Source organism: Pogonomyrmex barbatus, unplaced genomic scaffold (genome assembly GCF_055798465.1).
Source record: "Pogonomyrmex barbatus isolate J1 unplaced genomic scaffold, ASM5579846v1 scaffold18, whole genome shotgun sequence".
In the NCBI taxonomy this organism is placed as follows: Eukaryota; Metazoa; Arthropoda; class Insecta; order Hymenoptera; family Formicidae; genus Pogonomyrmex; species Pogonomyrmex barbatus.
In genome coordinates this window covers 5,313,895-5,332,562 of record NW_028297114.1, presented here as the reverse complement: position 1 = coordinate 5,332,562, position 18,668 = coordinate 5,313,895, and the positions used below count along the sequence as shown (strand labels likewise).

The window sequence follows — 18,668 nt, the reverse complement described above, 5'->3', positions numbered from 1 at the left end:
CTCGTTTCAAACCCCGTCTCGGTTGCCTCCGCACTTATCCATCGAAATTCAGGGTGCCTCCGTCGCGTCCTCCCCCTCTGCCCATTCTGCCAGGATGCAGTTCCGCTCGCAAACTCGGACTGCAGCCATGGGGGATGCACGGGGTGGTGAGGCGGTGCAGTCGGTTGCCATGGCGACCTATCGTCACTGGACACCCTTCACCCCTCATTTCACCTACGTTCTATCCCCATGCACGGTGATCCGGCGGCCGGACAACATCGTCCCATACCGAGCCAAAAACACTGGTCTCTTATTACGCAGCTAAGCCCGTGAATTGTCTTCTCTGCGCCGGGTTTGACCATCGATTATCCGCCCGTCCACAATCATTCGCAACGTATGGATTCTTTTATCGTACGCCGTTCGAACAAGATGTAACGCTCCGTTCGCTCGGCGGAAAACAATAGCGTATTACTCGCGTCTGAATTTTTGGCAAGCTCGTCGGCTGTTATTCGTATATCGTGCCGATATGCCACGGAATCATTAGCGGCCGCATTCACCGTTACGGGGCTCAGGCTGGTGCGCTGTAAAAATAATTATATTCGGTCGCTACGAGAAATGTAATACAATTGCCTCGCGCAAGGATGACCGAAATGTACTCTAATTACACTGGGAAGGTAATGAAAAATAGATATACAGAATGCGGCGGCGCACTATGCGGCATTTTTCACCACGCCGAAAGGGATTGAAGGTTGTTTAATAATTAACAATCGAGAGTTTTAGAGAATGTACAAGCGTGTATTCACGATAACTCGAAATGACATAACGGAGAAATGGAAATGGAAGGTAAATTCACATTTCTTCTGGTTCGCGTAAGCAAATGTATTCGATGTTACTTTCACGTGAGCGCTGCGTGGTGTCTTAATACATTCGGCGACTATCCGGATGACAGCCACACCCTTTTCTGGTCACGCGACAGACAGACGACTTTGCGGGTTCAGGAATAATTAATAGGACCCTAGGGAGTTGATAACGCAATCGTTTTAACGGTCAAAATGTGTCGAAAAATTCCGAGTTCAATGCTTTGCTAGCCGACAACTGGCGAACTTTTGAATTAATATGGAAATAAAATGACTATCTATAAATGCAGTTTAATATTTTCATTTTATCACGGTCTACGCTATTAAATTGGTAATTGGTAATTGTGCCGGGACAAAACGTACGCGATCCGCTATTTAGAAAGAAACAGAATGGTTCCGACTTTTGTCCGCTGGCTTTTTACATATTACACCGACTACACCGATTTAGCATTGGCAGCCGATGTTATCTGCCTTGATAATTAATGGTCGACGCATACCTAAAGCGACAGTGAATTCGCGCAATAGTGTTTATAGATAGTAAAGCGTCGGTATATGAGCAAGCACGCAACGCGATCAATGGACCGATCGATCGATCTACACCAAACGTGATACACCGGTAGTGCCGATAGACTGTTACGTATTCGGACAATCGGGGACGAGGGGGTGCACGACCCCTTCGTGTCCTGCTGGCACAGTGACCCTGTTACCCATACACGAGCCGGAGCACATTCTCGTACAAACACACGCCCGCACGTTCACGCGCGCCGGCTATGTACACCGATACGCGCGTATTGGTCGCCATCGATACCGATCAAATACCGAAGATTCTGAGGCAGCCCGAACGCACGTGCCCCCGCACCGAGACGCCTGTTGAACGTGATGTCGCCCTACGAAATATTCGCGGACTTCGCGCCTTCGACGCTCCGCGCGAGCGCCGATCATCACCGGAATCCTGGCGTCCATAGTTGACGTCCACGTAGCGAAAGAACGCGTGCGAAGCATAACGACACCGTGCGATACTATTAATTTTATGTTATAAGAATCGCAATGTGTGTGTGTGTGTGTGTGTGTGTGTGTGTGTGTGTACACATTAATTGTAATTAATTTTGTGAAATTATTCTTGAATATTTTATTCCCAGAATCAATTTCTTAATTTATTAAGAAATAAATAAATAATAAATAAATAAATAATAAATAATAAAGAGTCTGTTTAAAGAGTCTTCAGAAAATAAACATATATTTTAAAATGACATTTCGCTTTCTTCTTGTCGAAACTTTTTTACTTGTGCATTCGTGCGTTTGATTCGAGAATTGAGGAATTTAGATTTCACATCAGTATATATATATATATATTTACTTTATTCAAGATTTTAACGTTTTAACTTGATTCCGTGTTAAACGGTGCATACCTTTACAGGATCCATAGATAAAGCCGATGTCTTTTTAATGAGGATACTAGTATGATCAAATTATCAAGTTATACTCATTAAAATTAAATTTCCTGTTATGTAATATTTAACATTAGGATGGTTTAATAATTTCGCTCCTTAGATTCACGAAGCAGGCTCAAAAATAATTGAGGTAATCCAGGTTGTATCATAGTCAGGTTTCACAGAACGTTGAAGATTTCAATTAAATGTGCATGTAAATAAAATTGTTCACGGAGTTGATAAATGTCTTCTGTCAACGCAACGATGTGATTCTCGATGAAACGCATACTGCACAAATAATCATCTGCGAATTATACCACAGCATTGTTACCGCTCACAGACGAGATAATCGCACGATTGTAATTATCGACGATGCGATCGACCAGCCGATCGACGGTACGAAATTTATTGTCACATCGTATTTAACCGGCGGCATGAACTGTTCGAGTCGTTGCGTCCGTGCGCGTGCATTTCGCCACGTGCGATACGCACACACGTGTGTGTGCGTATATGTATGTGTGTGTGTGTGTGTGTGTGTGTGTGTGTGTGTGTGTGTGTGTGTGTGTGTGTGTACATATATATATATGTATATATATATATATATATATATATATATATACACACACACACATATATATACATATGCACATGTATACATGTGCGTTACACCCCGTGCGATCCCGTGTTTATTTCCACAATCAGGCGAATCATAATGCTATTATCAGAGGGTGCGGCACGCGGGGGGTGAACCACCGCGTGTCCCTGCACCATGGTGGCACACGACCCACTGATACGGTGACCCTATTGAGTGCGAACGCACTCATGTGTGGGACAAGCCACGATTAGGCTCCAAGCATGATCATGTTTGACATGGTAACTTGTGTCACGGATCCGGCAAGGTTTATGCTGATCGCGAATCGTAGACACGAAGACGCGATGTTCCAACGGAACGATTGTCGAGAGATGCGCGATGCATCTACGAGAAATTATAGAACGCTCAGAATCGTTAATTTTCTTATAATTGAAATACATAGTGTCGACAGATTATTCCTCAATTCATTCGACAAGCGCGATTCTATTTTCGCGGAATTTATTCTTCGCAATTATTAATTGTAATTAATTTTGCGAAGATTATCCTCGAATATTTTATTCCCAGAATCAATTTCTTAATTTAGAGATATTTACGGTAAATTATTAAACTTGCTATTCACAGAGAACACAGGCTTTTCAATTATAAAGATTCCGTTTAGCAGTCCTGAGGGAATAAATACACATGAAGATCATTAATGTTCCAAAATATGTCATGGGGTATTTTCATTCTAAATTTCATCGTTAATGAAATCAAAGATAATGATCGATACGATCCTCATCGAGTCCGCATAATTGGCCGGATTTTATACAATGGAAATGACGGTGGGTATGCGGTTGATTTATTGTGGCGCTGTACCGTTGTTGCCGGTAATTTTATCTCCATCAAACGTTTTTCCAGGAAATCGAAACCAAATGGGAGTATTAATATCTCATTGTACGCTCGCGTGTCGCCGACACTTTTCCCGCTCACGCTGGGCTTTTCCATCGATTTATATCCCCTCCCACCATTTTTCTCGCCGATTAAAGTGAGTACTCGCGAAACCGCGCGCATCGAATCACAGTGGCAGCGTTTGAAATTGACAAAATGTTCATGATCACAAAAACAATTATACGCGGTTCGTGATTTTATTATTGACTCGCCACGGTGTCGATAATCAAACAAATACTTGTAATTAACAGCGAAAAATTAGCGTGAAGTGATCCACTGTGCCAACTCGACAGAGAGCAATTTACAAGACGGCTTAATTAAAAAGCACTCTATCAATGGTATTCGTTTGTATTTTTGATTTCCAAGTAATAAACGATACGCATTAGCGTAATCTAAATTAATCCTCGCCGATTGTAATTATTTTCGGTTTTGCATCAATTGATGAAACATGATGCGATGCAGTCTTTTAATAATAACATATTCGTAATTTTAATATTATATCTATACCACTTTTAATATTAAAATTATGTTGGATTAAAATTTTAACAGCTTGAAATATTTATTGTTGAAAGTAAAAACTTGTGATCTTGGAGAATCGATCGATTAAATCTCTTTTAAAGAATTAAATAATTATAATTATATACGAGATTTTCGGATAATCGTTCGCTAATCAAACGCTTTAATCGCGCAGCGATAATTCTTGGTCCGAGGACCAGGTTTGTTATTCCTTGAATATCCCTTAGGCCGTGAATGTGGCGAATCTCGAAGGTTATAGCGAATAAAGATAGTCTCCCGATGATAACACCGTTCTAAGATACTGTTGTTTCGAAACAAGTAGCCGTATCTTGATTGGAATCTTTGTCCCTTATGGTTATCTGGTAGACTAGACGCTAACAGTAGTGAATACGCGTGTAAAACTCGATTGAGTTTACCTGAATCTACATCCGAAATTGGTGTAGAGAAACGTTTCGTCATTAACAAAAATGTATACTTTTTTATATACATATTTCATACATAATTCCTACATTTATCTATATTCGGTCGCGGATCGACAAGTCTACAAACCAGTCTCTTTTTCCCTCATTGTTAAAACTATGCAATTGTACAAAAGGTACTCGCCCGCCAAACGATTATATCTACTTTGTGCCATAAAGTCATTTATTTCGGCCGGTAATGAGAACATAAAAGACACCTGCAGAATACATGCAACGCGCGCGTTTGCCGTTATTTCATATTTTTACGAAGGCCGAGAGCCTTCGAAATGATTATGTCGGAGGGATAAAGGCCTCTGCGATATGAATTAAAAAGGTGCACGCGGATTGCGTCAAAGCAGCAAATCTCGATGAGATTTCAAACAAAAATAGAAAGAGCAAAGATGTAATTTAAACTTTTCTGAATCTATAATATATGTAGAGAAAAGCTTTTGACCTCGTTCTTAATTATTACTCTATTTTAATGAGAGCTTACGACTTGGATCAAATAACGTAAAGGAGGATTGTATTATTATTATTAATACGTCTATTTAAATGTAGTAAAAAAAAAAATAGTAATAATTTCGATGCTAACATTATCTCAGTTTTAAATATAATTGTAAAATGTAATTTTAGAAAAATGATGAGATGAAGAAAAAGCAAGATTAAAAGTTTTTATATTTAAAAATAAAATTGTATTGAAAATAAAAAATTCTGCGTCTCATAATATCTTTACTAAATAATTTATAATTGAAAGAGCGTGCAACTTCTGAAATACTCTTTGTACGTTGACACACCCTTTAATTATCGTGCCGTCTATCGCGCCGTTAGACTTCCGCATACAATTACTTAGCAACATAGTTGTATAAAGATCTGAGAACAAAGATAGCTATTCTTGATGATTCGTTGAAACAGCAAATTGAGCTACTACTCCTCTCTGCGCAAGCCAAACTTAACGTTATACGAGTAATTAAACAGAATGTGCAACAGGCCGTGTGCGATTTATAATTTCCAATAAAAGCCTGATGCTTTAGTTAAATTTTCTGTGGCCGCTGATCTCGTTGTATAAAACAGAAAAACTAAATATCACTTTATGATATCGATTAAATTATAAATCCGCATAATCCCACATTACCGCACACCTCTAATTGCCATCAATAATTATCGCATACCTGTCAGTGCCCGGAAACGTTGTTAAAATAATGTTTAAACTGCACGCTTTAATTACGTTGCTACCTGTTGCTGCCTGATTGCAAAATAAATATTTATTTGTTTGAATATTAATCTGTTATCTGTGCATTGCGCTTGGGTATTATGAGGAAAAATATTCTTGGCTGTGCATCAAAAAGAGAATTCGATACCATCGACCTCCCTTTAAACCACTTTAAACCAATCGCCACGCGGATATATCAGTTCGCCGCAGTGTTACCTGTTTATTGTATTTAAAATACAATGCAAATTTTATCTGCCTAATGAAGTGGACATAAACGCGATGTTTCCCGATCCCGATTTTGTTTCTCTTTAATAAGGAAAACCGCTTTTTTATTTACCCGTTTTTTTTATATCATTGAAATAAAGAAATACGTTCCAATTGTCATCGAAGGTAAGACAACAATTGCAACGATTTCTTATCGGTTGCAGAACTATTTTAATTTTATCTACAGACACGAGTCGTGACCAGTAAAACTGTTACACGTGGCAGTACGGACGGTTAGGTCATTTTGCAAGATAAGAAATAACCGACTCGGAAATCGTGCGTGCAAGACGGTCAGTTGAGAGAATCCACCCATGCGTTAAAGGCGCGCCGCACGAGGGAGTAAGCGCGATGCGTGCCTGCGTGTCTGTGTTCTTGACACGGGGTGCACCTGTAGGGGGCCCCACAAGGAAGTGAGACCCCATGGGTGCATGGGTGCTCACTCACCGTAGCGAAGACGTTGACGAAAGATAGATGCTCTTTTAAAGAGCCGGATATCCTTTCGTGGCGCTAAAGCGTCCGCCTTTTAATAGTTCCAACGGCTCTTTTCACACACGTGACTGTTACGCGACCGTAACTGTTCTAAGAGATGTTTCAGAGATCTCGAAAGTAGATCAGATTGAAGATGATGTAAAAGATAACTAATAAAAACAAGATAAATTGCTTCTATGATCTCTACTTACTTCTTACATCTGTTAAAGATTTAAAGATTATTATTATTATTATTATTATTATCATTAAAGATTTAGAAATAAAAATTTATTAAGATTTTCGAAGTTTTTCAGAAACTCAACGTCGGTTTAAATCACGATGCAAGTTCAGAAAAAAAAGAAGGAAACGAAGGGTATTCACTCGAACACTTTGGAACGCTTCGCGTTCCGGGCAATGTTCGATGATTTTCGTCGCGCGTTATTTAGATGTAAAGTGAAGCCTACCGCTTTTGCGACGTGGAGACTGGCAGTTTGAAGCATTTCTGAACGAGCGTAACGCAAGCAAGTTCTCCAGAAGCGACAATTGTGGTCGTCATAGTTACCGGATTTGTCCGTTGTCCCCGCGCTGGGAAGCGTACCTTCAATCTGCATTGTTAAGATCGCGGACGCGCGAACGTCAATAAGTGCCGCCACTTACGGATGCATTCCGCGATGGTGAACGGCACACACGTGTGTGCGCGCGCGTGCCTGAGTGCGTGGAGGAACGTGTTGCGGGTTCACGCCGCGGAACCATTCGGAGAATGTGCTCGGGTAGAACGAGGCGGACGGGATTCGGACGCCATTACCGCGGACATTGTCCGGCGGAAATCATTAAACTAAAATCTAACTACGGGCTAATATAGCAAACCCGGGCCTATTCTGAAAGCTTTCATACCCAGCCGCAATTCGCTTCGGTTTAGGCCGCAAGTACAGGTCCGTGGGGACAAAGCGTGGGACAACTCATTGCCGAAATTTCCACGGATTCGCCGACGATGATGGCACCGCGGTGAAGACGGCAGCGGCAAGTTTCAACGACGGTTTCGGCAATGTGAATTTGCGTAACGATGGTGTTGACCACCGTTCTCGCTGCGCTTCAAATTTTATACATGTCGCAACGCACTACAAATATGAGTTGTGCACACTTTCGGTATTTTCGCGGCTCTATCATAAATCGGAGTTGCTTGTATGTACATTGAAAATTAATATAATCCAGACACTATTCAAGTATCGTCTCTACAGTTACGAGGCTTGACACGTTAGTGTTCAGAGACATGGTCCAACCAATTGGATACACGAAAACTTAAACTAACATCGTTACGCAAATGCTTTTTGACAGATGATATATTTTGTACCGCGCTTTGCGAATTTAATCAGACTTACCGACTTTTCCTTTTTATTTGCATCGCATTACAATACTATCTTAAGGATCTTAACACTTCTTCCGCCTTGGTACCGTCCGATCCTTTTCCGCGAGCTCCTGCCAGAATACATCGACGAACGAAAGACCTGTAAAGAAAAAGGAAGAAGGGATTACTAAAACGAGTAAAAAATATTATATTACGAGTGAAAGTGATCGAGCGAAGTGAAACGAGCGAAAGTAGCCGGTCGCCCGACGTAACCGGGAACGAGTTTAAATAACAATTTCGCGGGAGAAAATGAGCCATCAAAAACAATGCGACAGTTAAAAGGTTTAATTCGAATGGTCAAAGGTGGAGGAGCGGAGGAGCGACTCTGTGTTTGACCATTGCAGTTCAGGAGCCGGGGAGAAAGAGGGGCAGGTGGAGGAAAGCGAGAAGCAGAAGAGCATCAAGGATAGCGGCGGCGCGGGGGGACAGGCAGGGGATGGGGGGGGGGAGTGTTGCGGAGGATGAGAGAAAAAGAGGGTAGCGGTCGGAGGGGGTAGCGCGAAGTTGAACCGAGGTACCTTTCAGTGCCCCGACGTAGCAGACTTCCGTGCAAACGTACGGTACGCCTGTACTTGTATGCCGGCGAATTATTATGGTGAAACGAGTACGAAAGCACCCCAATATCCTTCGTCGGCCACGAATCCACCACTGTACATACATACGTACGTATACGTTTCAGCTCGCCTCGCGCGTGTGTATATACGGGACGTACACGCACTTCTCGTTGTGGTATATCATTGAGTATGAAGTTGGCCGGGCAGGAATGCTAATACCGTGGCTGTCACCGGCAGCAACGGGTTCACCAATTCGTCCGTCCGTCCGACCGTCCGTCCGTCCGTACGTACGTACGTCGGTACGTTTGTCTGTCCAGCATCGAGTTTAGACTTTTCCGCAAACTCGAGCGATAGTTCAGAAGCGTTAGAGGTTCGTCGTAAGGAGCTGGTCGACGCGATGAAAATCGCAATCGCGAAATTGTCCTCGAGTACTCGAATAGTGAACTAATGTCCAAGAATACGAGGCATTTTTTTTTTATATTCTTGCTGCTTGAATAGCAACGATAGAATATTCAGTGTTTTATCGATCATATTCTCTTTTAGTAGTCTGCTGAATTTCTCGAGCAGTACGCGTTGTATTTTCAGGGAAAAGTCGGCATCGCTGCGTTCGAGGTTAGATTTCCTTTGCAAATTTTGTGCCGGAATAAAAATGAGAAGTACAAGTTATACAAGTTATCATATAATAGTCGTATATCGTTAACTTGAGGAACATTTTTCCGCGCTCGATAAATAGTGAGATAGAAATATCGAGAGACTCGATGATCATTTATCATTGAACTGACTGCGTGAATGACTGTTAAACGGTAAGCCGTGTTTAAGGCTTCCCGATTGCACCTGTTTACGACAACGCGCATTCGATAATCGGAATCGAATATGTCAGTCGCTCAGTTCTAGCGGATCACGCACATGCACATTACAACTTGATGGAGTAGGATGGGAGAAAAGACTGACTCTAGGGAGTCGATGCCATTGATCTGCCCGATCTATGGAAGCTGGACGCTCGCAAATCAACCACCACGCTTCCGCGCATGTATTCGATTTTGTGTGTGTGTGTGTGTGTGTGTGTGTATATATGCGTGCACGACTACACGTTTCTTGTCATTGCGCTATTGCTTTGGTGTACATCCGTGCGCGAACCTAGAAGTAAGTCTATACCGAATAATTCAACATTGAATAAATCGAAAATTAACAAGATAATTTTTATAAAATCTCTAGGAGTAAATTTTATGTTTTTATATTGTATGCAAAAATCGTATACCTTTGAAATCTGACACGCTATTTGCAATACTATATGAATGAAGATCAAATGATATTAGCTTAAAGTAGTAATTGTGCATTTTACCGAGGAGCTATTCTAAGTTTCTAATGTAAGATTCGATATTATAATTCTTATTGCTTTACAAGCGTAATTCCGATCGCACGTATTCAGACATCGAAGATCGATTTGGTGGCCGTGACATAACTCACTAAACAAAACGAACGCGCAACGCGGCAAACGGTGGTTGACAAAAAACAAAAGCAAAAGCCAGAAAAAATAGAGTGAGATGGAACTAGTCGACGAGGAAAAGAAAGAGAGAAAACTAGTGTGAAAAGAAGAAATGCGATAAGAGAGACTAGGATGTTTCGATAAACGTGGCACGCGACAGAGAGATCGAGAGAGAGAGAAAGAGAAGAGAGCGTGAGATCGAGAGAGAGAAAAGTAAAATGCGTGTAGAGGAGCGAGAGAGAGAGAGAGAGAGAGAGAGAGAGAGAGAGAGAGAGAATGCGAGGGTAGGAGCACCACGCGCGAGTAGCGAAAGCTGCGCAAAAAAACCGCAACGCGAAATCCGGACGCCCCGGAAAAAAGGAGCAAAAAGCCAGAAAAAAATAGTGGAACGTTCAACCCCGCCGGCGCACCTCCTCGCCATCCGGCGGTCCGATGGGGGGAAATGAAATCGACAGGGCGTCCACCTATCGGTCCGATGCCACGTACACAATCCCGCGCTTGCATGTAGCATCCTCAACACATGTCGGCGGATTGCTTTGTCCACGTGCATTACGATACACCAGAGCGGAACCGCCGTTGAACACACACACACACACACACACACACACACACACACACACACACACACACACACACACACACACACACACACACACACATTTACGCGTTTTCTCTTTTCCTCCCTCTCTCTCTCTCTCTCTCTCTCTCTCTCTCTCTCTCTCTCTCACGCGCGCCCGCGCGCGCGCGCGCGCTCCAGCCGATCCATGCGCCGGTGTGTTGACGGCGCGTGTGTACGCCGACATAACTAAACAAGCAACAAGTGACCTTAAAATCTACGAATAAAAATACTGGCCACACTGATCGGATATCGTGCGCAGCTGCAACGAAGGCACGAAGGGGTGAAACTGGGTGAGGGATGCGTATCGCCGCGCCAAGAAAGCTCGAGCAATTGCGCGCAACCGGAATGCAAACATTGCGATTGCATTAAGAAAAACAAACGAGAAGAGAAAAAGAAGGTAGAGGAGAGATGTATCGCGGAAGGAGATTTCGTCGATTAAAAATGGATGCGATTGTTGCATTTCCTGATTATAATCGGTCCGTTTTCTACTTGTTCTCTTCTTTTGTCAAATACAGACACGATTATTACAGAGGGTTAACGAGCGTGCGCTGCCCAGCTCGATTTCCTCGTTAATACGCGCTAAATGCTGCATGTGGAAAAGTCTGCTAACGCGTTTTGACCTTTCCCGATAGAGATTCGTTGTTGTTCTAATTGATGTGTAAAGCGTATTAGCGATGCAACAAATAATTTTACAGCATTAGAGAAAACGCTATTGACGGAATAAAAGGAATAAAGAACTCCAAAATTGATTTATCGATAAACGCAATGGCAATTTTGAAATATTTTGTTAACGCAAAAGATATTTTGTTACAGCAATAAATTAATGAAATTAGCTCTCATGAAGAAATCTGTATCTACTAAATAGCTCTAATTGTGTTCTTATTTTCGTATTTATTTATTAATTTGATTCACTTTCGAGATTCTCGTGAGGTAAAATTTTTACTTTTCTACCCGCGCTGCTGTAATTATTAACGGTGCGCCGCGAGAAAAAGAGCGTGGTCTTCGTAAAGAGGGCGAGTTTCTTCCCGCGGCACTAGCATAGTAAGAAGCAACAAGTGACCTTAAAAACTGCGAGGATAAAAATACTGGCGGTTGATCGAGAGTTTTGCACGCCGCCGCTGAGCCAGCGGTAGATTGGGGTATGATTGGGTAAGTGGGCTTTTCGAGGTTGAAGTTAAAACGGGGCGGAGGAGGAAGTGTGTAAAAAGTGATATAACATTGAGACGCAGGTCAGAATCAAGCATACGTAGTTTTGTAGTTTAACCAATTTGTTTGTGTTATATCCTGTTATCGAGATAAAAGTATTGCCTCTGTTATTAGAGAATCGCTTTTAATCTCGAAAGATCGAATCTTTGAGAAAAATTGTCATTTGTAGTTTATAAATTTAGTTTAAATAATTGCCGTGTGCGGTGAATAAAATAAAATCAAACATTGTCACAAGAACGTTACGCTTCTCTCGCGTTTTCATAAGCTTTTCATTTTTGACGTTAATTTTAATATTTGATATGCATCGCAACGTACGATAAAGAGTTCAAACAGAAAATTCATACGAATTACTCTTTATAATTCGAAAATACAAGAAAAAGCTTTCGGCTCTTAATTAGTGATTTTATTCTAAACTTTCCATTATTTATGTTGTTTCGCGTAATAATTATGTTGAGTGAATAATTAGATTTTAGCGTAACATAATGATTGCGCAAACACGATTGCTTTGATATGATAATGTTGATGTTCTTCCATGTGTCTTCCATTCTGTCTTAAATTAAAAAATGTATAAAATCATGTATAAAATTCTTCAAAAGTAATCAAACGCATCACGTCTTTGAGCGATATCTATCAAGCTGATGTATCGGCTATGGAAGGACCAGAGCATATATAAAGCGCGATCATTAGAGCAAAGGTGGCAGTTTCCAACCCCTTTTCTCGTTAGTTCCTCCGCTGGCCACCTAAGCAGGAGCTCGCCACTGTCCAGCAACCCTTTCAACTACCACATGCCGTCCTCAACCCCTTAGTACGCACGTACAGACGTCTACAGACTCACGGCGATTTTTCTTCGAGGCACTACCACAACCCCGCCGCCGGCGCTTCACCACCACCACAAGCACGGGGGCGCCTCATCGCGCGCGATACAAGCGGCGAGGTTGCGCGTTGTCCTCGTTTCGCGTATCGAAAGGGTAGCAGAGCCTCTCTTTTGCCGGCGATCGCGCATGACCGAGCACACGCTCACCGTCTCGCTCGCACCGCTTCCGTTCTGACCGACTAAATTATAGGTCCGCTCGCTTGTTTATTCACGCTTAATTACACGAGAGTCTCGCGATGTTTCGTAAGTTGCGCGTTGCGACCAAGAGAGGAGGAAAAAAAAAAAAAAAAAAAAAAAAGGAACAAAATCGGGATCGGTGTAACATCGAGCGTTTCTCGGACAATCCCGCGCGAGGGACGCGGAGCTATTGAGCTTGCTCCTTTAAGAAGGATCTTCCAATCTCTCCGACCTCGGTCTTTCGAATTCCGTTTCGAGAGACGAGAGAAGTAAGATTTCGAGGAAATCGCAAAACTTCCTTCTCCAGATTTTGAGTGTCGACTTTTAAATTCTCGGATCGAAGGTGAGCGCGCGTTCGGGCTATCTCACCGCATACATACGCATAGACCAGACGCACACCATCTCGCTTTGGAAATACCGATGTTACACCTCGTGGTATCCGCATGGCTCACACGTACGCGGCGAGTCGTCGGTGTGATAAAGCGCGGTCGCTCTCTCGCACCTGTCCTCGCCGCGCGCGTCTGTCTCTCTCTTTCTTCTCGTATACCTTCGCAGAGGGTCGGTGGTCAGCTTCCAGCGGAGGGGAGAGGGGGGGGGGCCTTCTCTCTCTTTCTTCCTCTCGCTCCCTTCGCCATCTCCTCCACTTCCGTCTGTGCTACCCCTCCGGCGCGCAGAGCTTTTCTCTCTTCTCCGTAGCCTCCGCAAGCTCCGTCTTCCTCCTACGGATCGCTGTCCGGCGCGTCTCGAACGAGTTCGGCGGCGCTCGTATCGTTCCTCGTCGCGCTCGGGCCGCGGAAAAAGAGGGATGGTGCGCCCCGTCTCTCTCTTTCGAACGCGACTCACCCCCGCCGATCCTGCCCGTCGCCCCGCGCCTGTACGTCCACCAACGGCAATTCCGTCGCGAGCTTACACGATCAGGATCTTCCTCGTCGCACCGCCGATTTTCCCGTTACTATCGTCTTCTTCGAGACGTCTTCTTCGAGACGTCTTCTTCGAGACTCGTTCAGGAGCGCTGACGAAGTTATCGTCACCCCGGGTAAGACGTTACGATTGAATATCTTTTTTCCGGTATGAAGCTCCGCTCTTCTCACCTTATTCTTCCATGCAATTTGCATTAAATAACATAACGTTCTTGTCTCAGATTCGCGTTCAAAGGTATTATTCTTTGTATTAAACGAGTACATATGTCGTCGTTGTATAGCTATGCGTTTAATGTCGAAAGCGCGGTTCGAAACGGAAACTTGAAGGCTCCCACGACTAATTCCCTCGAATGAATGATTCGTATATTGTAGACTTGTTCTATTTGGCTGAACTGATTGTACTAGTTCACAGTTTATCTTTCTTTCTTTCTTATACTGGAAGAAGAAAGATAAACTCTAAACTCTAAAAAGAACAGACCCTGTATCGCGTCGGTCGATCGGACGATCGAACATACCGAGAGATCAACCTAGTTCGGCGTCCTCGTCCGAGCGTGCAGCGATCGCGCTTAACGCGCGAACCCGGATCTCCGCGGAAAAACGCGCGATTCCGTGGTCCTTAAATAAGTTACGGGCGGGCACGGGGGTGGGCAGCACGGCGTAGCGTTAATCGACGTAAACGGCGTCTCGCATAAATCTTCAATTTTACCGCTCCAGGCGGTCGGGTTCCCGCGTAGAACCAGCGCCAAGGGGCGGTCCTGCTCTCGCGGCACTTTTCTCTCTGTCCCTCGCTCGGCGCGCGAGTCGTATCTCGCACACCAGCAACCCCCGCGTCAACCCTTCGCCAGCAACCCTCCGCGCGCCTCCGTCCCCGTCGGTCGGTTCGTCCGTCCGTCCGTGCGTCCGTCTGTCCGTTCGTCCGCCCGCTCGCTTCGCCGGTCCTTCTCTTTGGCCGACGCGCGGATCTTCTTTCTCTTGTTCGTTTCCCACCGCCTGTACCGCCGATTTCTCGCCGGCGATATAGCGCCGTCCTCGTTCCTCGTACTACGCGTCTACGAGAAACAGCGGCGAGGCTTGCGATTGCGTACACTAGAGGCGCCACCGTACGGGGCAAAATGGCCAAGAGGGGCCACCGGCTTGCTCCGCCGCTGGCCGGCGCGCGTAGTTCTCTCCCTTCGGCTTACAGCATCCGCCGGAGCTTCTCCTCTCTCCGCCTACGCGGTGCGAGTGTGCCGTGTGCGCCAGTGCGCCCGCAAGCCCGAAAGTTCGCGCTCCGCCACGCAGCCCAAGCTCTCTCTACCCGCGCGCTGATCGGCCACGTTCGTCAGGCCGGGAGCCCCCACGCAAAAAGAGGCACCGGGGCCGCGCGCGCGAGCCGAGGAAAAGGACGAGAAAAGGAACGATTTGTTTAACGTATATTTAGAAAAAAAAAAAAAAAAGAGAAAAAGTTCGGTTCTTCATTTTTTTTATTAAGTAAAAACGGGAAAAGCAAGTTTCGCGACCGAAGAAAAGAAAAAGGGAAGGAAAGGTACCGGGGGAGGACCTTTTAACGACCGCGACTCGACGTTGTAGATACTGTGATGTTAAAAGCTCGGGCGAGAGCTTGCAGTGAGAAAGGATCGAAGAGGATCGTCGTCGACCTGCCGGCTTCGAGTGCGCCGATGTTGTGAACGTCTTCTTACCCGTCCTCGTCCTCTCCGAACTTGTCTCCTTGGGATCGGCGCGACAAACAGGTGAGTACCGATAATCCACGAGCGAAGGGAGAGACGTCATAACCCTTCCTCGTTCATTTTTCAGTTCTTTTTTGTTCCGTGAACTCGCACAACGATCCGCTTTCTTCACTCGCACGCGAAATAAATGCCGATTTCTCGAGCTGTCAATCATTTGTTATTCATCTCAATCGCCCGAATTATTTCTTCGAAATTGAAACTTTGGCACGAATCGAGAAGAAAACAACGGGTGTGAAAATCCTCGCCGTCTCGGTAAAGAATATTTTCTCTTTTTCTTTTTTTCTTTTTTTCTTCTTTTTTTATAGTACATTTTATTTCGTGATTTTGAGATACGAGAGAAAGGACGGAAACGAGATTATTCATCGCGTGAAGATAAATGGAAATGCGTCTCGGTTTTTTCCCCGCGTTTCAGTGACGGAGAAACAAAAAAACGCTTCCTTTCGGAAAGTGGAATTTATGCAGTTTTACGCGGAACTAGGCAAGTGCCGCGACAGCACTTTCAGTAGAGAAACGTGTTGCGCGCTCGAAAGAAACGGCGTGTTTTTCCCTTAGTGAAACACTCGCAGATTTTTCTCACCGACGTCTGACTACGCGGGCCGTTTTCCCTTAGATTACTTGCGCTCCGCGCGAAGGAAACGTTCTCGATCGTGTGGTGATATCAACGATGACAGGTGTGATTGTGTTGGTGCTAAATGTGCTCACGTCAAGGAATAATCATAAACGGATTCGCGTAACAAAAAAAAACGACGACATCGCGACAGTGATAAGAAGATCGTGCAAGAGATTTGAAACTCCGTGATGTTAGACGCGATAAGATCCTGATGCCTGATGCCCTTAATAAAACAAGAACGATCGTGCGGTTAGTAGAAAAAAAAAAGTAACATCGTGCGATGTATAAACGCGCTAACAAGAAACAATTGCGCAGTTCTTTTTCGAAACGGACGCGATAATGTTTAGATATCGAACGTCTTAATCGTGTAATCACATCCAGGATGTTAAATTGCTACTAAAACTCGTATCGCTTTAGTAACAATGTATTGTGCGATGTTATATTGACAAGAATTATTTAAAAAAAAGAAATATGAAATGGGAAAATGTAATATCTCGAGTCATTGTAAAAATTATTGAAAATATATCTGAATTGCAACGGCGGAAATGAATAATATACGAATAATAAGTATTTCCGTTGTAGAAAACGTGTCAGGTCGGAATTCCATAAAATTAACTCAACTTCTACAGTTCGAATAGTGTTGCTAAAAATATGAAAATAAATGTAAATAAATAAAAAATTGATCTTAGTATGTAACTTTATAGGAAATAAGATAACAAGTGAGTGATGATAGATATGCGTCTGAGAAAAAAATCATTTTTAAATAAGTCTGGTGATAGCTATGGTGTGATAACCGGGAATGAATTGCGTTCTTACGAAATACCTCGTACAATCGCAGTGTAACGCGAAAGTATTGATAAATAAAAAAAAGTATTGATAAATAAAAGAGAAACGTGTGATAATTCGGCAAAACTTATCGGAAGCATCTTCGTGACAGTAGCTGACAGTCAGCTCCTGTCAACCGGAAAAGCGGAGATGTCAAACATTGTTCCGACGGCAGCCGTTTAACCCACGTCAGGTCGAGACAGACGTAACGCAGATTCGTTTTTAAATCAATAAACGTAAACCTTCACCCACGCTATTCCGAAACGCGACATAAGCTGAAACGTATAAATAACCAGTCAATTAGGGTGAGAATACCAACCGTCGTAATTAATATCCTGAAAGTACGTTTCGCGCGTTAAATCCAATTAAGACTGAAAACCCGCATCGCTTTCCATTACGCCAAGTAATCTTATTATCTGATTATACAAAAAAATACATTATCATGTCAATTTTCGTTACAATTATGAATTACATCCATCGATATTACGATAGAAAAAGAGAGAGAAGGAGGATCGATGGAGTAAAACTTGGGAAACGTGAGAAAAGAAATTCGCGATCGGTGTTGCAATTTGACGTTTCAAGCACTCTCTGTCTTTTTGCCGATTACCATGCCGAGATTCGTACGCAAATAACACTATATTTCCTATATCCAAAAAAAATTTCAAAAATCTTATTTTCATCGTACACTTAAGATTAATTGTAGCGACGAACGATGACGTATCCATGGGGCACTGTTAAAATGTCGTTCGATCAGTCGCCTGTATTGAACTAAGATCACGAGGAAGAGCAAGCAGTCCAACGGAAAGTCCAGTAGAACCAGTTTCGTCGGTTTAGGTATACGTTTAAAAAAAAAAAAATCCGGTTTTGGAGCGAAAGGGTTTCAGTAAAGCGCGCGGCGGAACTGTTTTGCTGTCGGAATGCCGCGTGCAGTTAGCGGTTCGATCGATGGTCGCGTATAAACAGCTAATAATCAAACGAATCGTGTCATAAACAATCCCCGCGGTGGGGGCGGTAGGGTGGTGGTAAAAGTATAAATGAGTGTCGATCGGGTAGTGGGGTGTACAGCTAGGGGTGGGAGTGGCGGCTTCGAAAAGCGCAGAAAAGCTTGACCCGCATAAAAATTTGTTTCGATACATCCGCGGCCCCGAGGTTCATTCTCTTTTTATATCGCTCACCTCCTCTCCCCCCTCTTTCTTTTTTATTGCCGGAAAGACTTATTAGTTAACAAACGAAGTCTGCCCTTGCCAGTAGACTTCTAGAATGTCGACTTGTCGGGATATTCGGTGTTCACATATTTGGACGAAGGATAGTTTAATATTTCCAAACTCGAGCTTCGTCATTGTTTTCAATCAGAGGACATCTCGATTTTTAATTCCTTTTGATTATGGACGCGCTTCACTTTAGGGATGTGCGTCACCTAAAAGCTACAACAACTTTCGTCAAGTTGAAATTGATATTAGTTTTTTTAAACTTCGGGTAAATATAACCGATCATACTCTCATTCTCTCAGGTATTTAAATTGATACAATCTCATGGTCAAAGGGCTAAGCGTAAAAGAACTTTT

The 18,668-nt window shown here is 43.5% G+C and overlaps 1 long non-coding RNA gene across 2 annotated transcripts in view; it reads right to left on the bottom strand.

Moving 5' to 3' along the window:
- The window catches only part of LOC105431750 (uncharacterized), a 164,076-nt gene extending 148,824 nt beyond the window's left edge, over positions 1 to 15,252 (bottom strand). For both annotated transcript variants that reach the window (XR_016138859.1, XR_016138858.1), the window contains exons 1-2: positions 13,570 to 15,252; positions 8,081 to 8,206 (exon numbers count right to left, since the gene is read on the bottom strand). This is a non-coding gene — a long non-coding RNA (uncharacterized LOC105431750). The remainder of the gene's footprint in view (positions 1 to 8,080; positions 8,207 to 13,569) is intronic.
- Positions 15,253 to 18,668: the final 3,416 nt, after the last annotated feature.